Consider the following 6,136-nt stretch of genomic DNA (forward strand, 5'->3'; position numbering starts at 1 on the left):
TGTAGAGGTTATCTTTGTGGAATTTTGTCAAGTATCCGTTGGACCAGATAAACTCCACAGGTTATGATTTATTGTTCGGTTAGACATTAATCGGTTTTGTATCTAACTTTGCGATCATATTCTAACATACTTTTATTAATATATCCCCAGCATCTCAAATGCTGTTTGAATTGGTTTTAACGGTTTAACAATTCCCTCATTAATTAATTAATAAAACTTTGAAATGTGTCCATTTTATATTTGCACGAGGGACATGATGTTATACTTTTGAAAATTATACTTTAACACTGGAACCTTGAGGTTCAATGGAGACGCCCAAGTGGAACCATCTGTGGAGCCAAATAAGTTGTATCCCTGAAGAAGTCCACTTCATGGGTTAAGCCCAGTCATGTCTTTTATTAGCTTTTAAAGTAAATTCCAGCTGGTTATAGACCTAACTTTACTCTCTAATTTTTTTTTTCCCACTCTACTGATTAAAAAAAAAAAAGTTTTTTTGTTTTTTTTTTTTTCTTATTTTGTGCCTGGCTGATATGTCATTCAACTCTGGTAGCAGTAATGATTCAGAGTTTGGTTTTATGATCTGACCATTTAGTGGTACCTGTTAGATGATGGAGATATATTTTCTATTAGAAGAGAGATAACAGGTTATTTTGTTGTTGTTGTCTCCTTGTGAGCTCAAATAACAATTTTGTGCCCAGTGGGAAGGAGAACAGCTATGGTGGCTGGTTAGTTTTTCTGTTTCTGTGTTTATTTTCCACGGGGGATTGAGGGTGCAGAACTGAAGCTGTAAGTTCTCTTTGTGTCTATGTGTCTATAGTTTAGAAAAGCCTTTATATCTCTCTGTGTATATGTAAAATGTTTTCCTACTTCTGGAGGGCATTAATAATTATAATGGCTCTTAAAGGAGCTCAGTTCTGACTGATTCATAGAGATCCACATAAGCACTTACAATCCCAAAATTCACAGAAAATTTTAAAAACTGTATTTCTAATACTTTGTGCTAGACTTTTAAGAAAAATGTCCTTGTTATAAAAACTGCTAGATCAGAAACATTTTAAAAATCCGAGTTCACATAATTAAGGCAAATCTTTGGACAAATCAGACTGGTTTACTAATTTTTGTTTAAGAGAGGACATTTATCATGCCTGATTGGTCCACGTCTGCCCGTCTGTAGCCCATTACACAACTAGGTAGGCTATTCTTTTTTTTTTTTATTGTACTTTAGATGAAGATTTACAAAACAAACTAGTTTCTCATTAAACAGTTAGTACACATATTGTTTTATGACATTGGTTCACAACCCCACGACATGTCAACACTCTCCCTTCTCGACCTTGAGTTCCTTATTACCAGCTTTCCTGTCCCCTCTGCCTTCTAGTCCTTGTCCCTGGGCTGTTGTGCCCCTTTAGTCTTTTTTTATTTTATGGGACTGTCTAATCTTTGGCTGAAGGGTGAACCTCAAGAGTGACTTCATTACTGAGTTAAAAGGGTATCTGGGGACATAACATTACGTTACATCCATTTTGGTCTTTCTTTCCTGTCTTTTTAATGACCTCTTGTTTTCTTCATGTATGATGCCATTCCATAATTCATTTGGTCTTTGGTCGTTAGTGTTTGCTGGATCATATGGTATTTCTATTTCTAGCTTTCTAAGGAAGCACCATATCGTTTTCCAAAATGGTTGTATCATTTTGTATTCCCACCAGCGGTGCCTAAGAGTTCCAGTCTCCCAGAAGCCTCTCCAACATTTGTTATTTCCTGTTTTTTTTTATTTGTGCCAGTAATGCCAGGGTGAGATGGTATCTCATTGTGGTTTTGATTTGCTTTTCTCTAATGGCTAGTGATCATGGGCATTTCCTCATGTGTCTGTTGGCCACTTTAATGTTTTCTTTGGTTAAGTGTCTGTTCATATCCTTTGACCATTTTTTTAATTGGATTATTCGTCTTTTTGTTGTAGAGGTGTTAGATTTTCTTGTAGATTAGAGAGATTAGACCTTTGTCGGATTTGTAATAGCCAAAATTTTTTTCCCAGTCTGTAGTTTCTCTTTTTACTCTTTTGGTGAAGTCTTTTGATGAGCATAAGTGTTTAATTTTTAGAAGATCGCAGTTATCTAGCTTATCTTCTGGAGTTTGTGTTTGTTGTTTATGGTTTGTATTCTGTTAATGCTGTGTATTAGGGCCTCTACCATTGATCCTATTTTTTCTTCTATGAACTTTTTGCCTTTTGGCTTTATATTTAGCTCTTTGATCCATTTTGAATTAGTTTTTGTGTATGGTGTGAGGTATGGGTCCTGTTTCACTTTTTTGCGGATGGACATCTGGTTTTGTCAGCACCATAGGCTGTTTTTTTTTTTTTTTTTTGCCATGCATTTTTCACTTAAGTCCATTGCTATTATGTATCCTTCTTAATAAGATAATTTCATGTTTTTTAATGCTATTTATATTCCTCCTCTGATGCTACATTCTCAATATATTTCAAGTGATTCGTATTAGCCCAGCTTCCAAGTTTCTGAATTAACCCCCGCAATTCTTCCTTGCTATCTCATTATACTCCAACACAGAGATTCCTCTCTAGCCACATAAGTTGTCTTCTTGTCTCTCCCAAATGAGATATGGTATAGTACTGTGGTTCCCAAGTACTAGTCAGTAGGTGGGTGCAGTGGCATCACTAAGGGAGTGTGAGGGGTGCAGACTGCACCAGATAACACTGTCAGAGGAGATGGCACCGACATAACTGTCTATAAAATTTTTGTGCAGTGTTTCAGCAGAAATTTTAAAGACATGTTCAAAAATTATGGTCTACATTATTGAAGAAGCAAAATTAAACATAATCACCTCTGTGAGTTAGCATCATAGTACATAACTGAGTCAGTTAAATAAAATAGTTATGAGATGTTTAATATCAGAAAAATTGCAAATAGTGATTAGGCATTTACTATTACCAAATTTGCAGTAAGATCTTCAAAAACTCAAGAAAAGGAGGCAGAGCCAACATGGTGCTATAGACAGAAGCACCACGCCATCCCTCCACAGCAAAGACCCGAAAAACTAAGTCAAATAGAGACAAACGTCAATCCTGGAACCCTGAGCATCAAATTAAGAGAGAAAGAACTCAACCAAACACCAAATGGTATAAGAAACTGACAGAGAACAGAGAGCTAGAAGAGTTACGAGCAGAGGTCCCCTATCAGCTAATGGAGCATGGATCCACCATCGTGGACTCCTGTCAGAGATTGGTGGACAGAGAGTATGGGAAAGCAGATTCACGGTGCTCCCAGCAGGAGACAGAGCACCCAGTAACCAGCGAGACATGCTTTCCCACCCCACCCTGCCTCCCCCTACTCGACCTTCACCGCTTCCTGGGTGGCAGATCCGTGGGTTCCCGGCGGGTTGATTCACGGCTTCCCAGAAGGCCAATTTGCTGCTTCTCAGTGGGCTGTTTCCCAGCTTCCCAGAGGGCCGATTCTCAGCTTCCTGGTGGACTGATTCCCAGCTTCCCAGTGGGCTGACTCACTGCTTCCCAGTGGGTTGATTCCTGGCTTTCTGGAGGGACAACTTGCTGATTCCTGGTAGGCCAGTCTGCCGTTAACCAGTGGGCTGCGACCATGGCATGGGAGGCACCAGTTCCGTGCCATGTGGATTTGCCCTGCCCACACTGGCCGGTTTCTTCACTACCATTTCTTTGTTGCTGGTATTGCTTTTTTTTGGCCTCTTTTGTTTGTTCCCTGCCTCCCACCTCCTCCCCCACCTTCCTCTTAAACACCTGACTTTGTGTGCCATTTTTGCTTCTTGTTGACATGCTTTGAAGCTCAGCTCAGCTGGTCCACACGGCCACACTGGTGAGATCCCTGGGAGCTTTTTGTTTTCTCTTTTGATTTTTCTTCAGTTCTTGGTTTCTCGTCTCTACTTACTTCTTGTCTCCTGAATACCTCACGTTGTGTATCATCTTCACCTCTTCTAGCTAGGCTGTACTGTGCAGCTTGGGAGCTGCTCCCTGATCTGTGCAGTCACATCGGTGGGATCCCGGGGGGCATTAAAAATTATTTATTTAATTTTATTTTTGTTTTACTTCATTTCTCGGTTTGTCTCTCCACTCCAATGACAAACTCCCTCAGCATTTTTTTTTTTTGCTCCTGTTTCTCTCTCCTCTCTCTTCTTTTCCATACCCAGCCTAGCTACACACATCACAGCCTCCCCCTCGCCCTCCCTCCTGCCTGTCTGCACCGTGTGCTGAACATTGCACTCCTGAGCATCATTGGCACAACCTACTGGAAACTGCCCTGCACTGACCACTGGCTCATCTTGTCGGCCCAGGTACATGCCACAAATAACCCATCCCAGCCCCTCCCCTTCAGCTGGACCTGCCCTGCTGCACCATGGCTGAGCGACTGCCCCTGCCCATTGGACAAGGAGGTAAAAACTATTGTGTTCACAGACAAGCAAGCAACAAAGAACACACAGCATGCCTTCTCAGACATAGCAAAATAAAACAAAAAAGCAGGACGGAAGAAACATAGCTACAACCAATAAAAAAAGAAAATAACTACTGCGTGTCCCGAGGATAGCAGACAATATTAAAACACATTAAAAAACAGGGTAGGATGGTTCCAATAGGCATCTAATGTAAAACACCAGATGACTTTCCAGTAGAAGAAAAGGCACTAAAACTACCTGAGAGGGAATTCAAATATCTAAAATTCAGAGCTATCCAAGAGTTAAAGCAAAAAACAGACAAAAATGAGGAAAAAATAGACAAATTCATGGAAAAGGCAGACAAATTCATGGAAAATACAGACAAAACCATGGAAGAATTCAGGAAAATAATACAGGAATAAAATGCCAAAGTAAATTCAAAACTAGAAATGATACAAAAACAGTAATTAGAAGTCCAAAAGATAACAAGATTTCAGAAATGGACAGTGCCATAGAAGGGCTGAGGAGCAGGTTTGAAACAGTAGAAGACAGGGTCAGCGAAATTGAAAACAAACATTTGTATATGACTCTGTTTGTGGAAAAATCAGAAAAAAGAATGAAGAAACTGAGAATTATGTGGGATACAATCAAAAGCAAAAATTTACAAGTGATCAGAGTTCCAGAACGGGGAGGAAACGGAAAACACAGAGAGGATCACAGAATAATTGCCGACAGAAAACTTCCCTAATATCATGAAAGATGAAAAGCTGACTCTCCAGGAAGCTCAATGAACCCCATATAGGATAGACCCCAAAAGAAAATCACCAAGGTGTATTATAACCACACTTGCTAAAACCAAAGACAAAGAAATAATCCTGAGAGCAGCTCAAGAAAAAAAGTCACATACAGAGGGCAAACAATAAGACTAAGCTCTGAATAGTTGGGAGAAACCATGCAGGCAATAAGGCAATGGGATGACATATATAAAACCTTGAAAAAAGAAAACTCCCAACCAAGACTAATATATTCTGGAAAACTCTAGTTTAAATATGATGGTGAAAATTAGGACATTTCCGGGTAAACAGAAGTTAAGAGACTATGTAAAACCAAACCAAACTCACAAGAACTACTAAAGGGAGAACTTCGGTTTCAGAACAAGCAACATCAAACCACAGCCTGAATCTAGGATGCAAGATCACACCAGCCAGATACCAACCTAGGAAATGAACTCTCAAGGACTATTCAAAACCAAAAGATTTACAACAGGGAACCAGAGAGGTCAATCTGCAAATGATAACAACATCAGAACAATAAAAGAGAATAATAGTGTACGTATAGAACTTTCTAATGGAGAGGAAGGCAAGGCAATACCAAGTAATAATAGACTGCTTCAAACTTACGAAGATAAGGGCAAATTTCAAGGTAACCACAAAGAAAGTTAACAGACCTACACCTCAAAATAAAGAAGAAAAACATAAAGTCTCAGTAAAAACAAAATCTAGAAAAATAAAAGAAATGGAAAAAAATCCACAATCAAAAGGAATTTGGCACAGGAGAGTAAGAGGAACAAAGAAAACGCCCGTACCACAAAAAAAAAGCACTACAAAATGACGACAATAATCTCACACCTATCAATAATTACACTGAATGTAAATGGCCTAAATGCACCCATAAAGAGACAGAGTGACAGAATGGATTAAAAAAAACAGGATCCATTAATATG

Source organism: Trichechus manatus, unplaced genomic scaffold, assembly GCF_000243295.1.
Source record: "Trichechus manatus latirostris isolate Lorelei unplaced genomic scaffold, TriManLat1.0 scaffold00142, whole genome shotgun sequence".
Classification (NCBI taxonomy): Eukaryota; Metazoa; Chordata; class Mammalia; order Sirenia; family Trichechidae; genus Trichechus; species Trichechus manatus.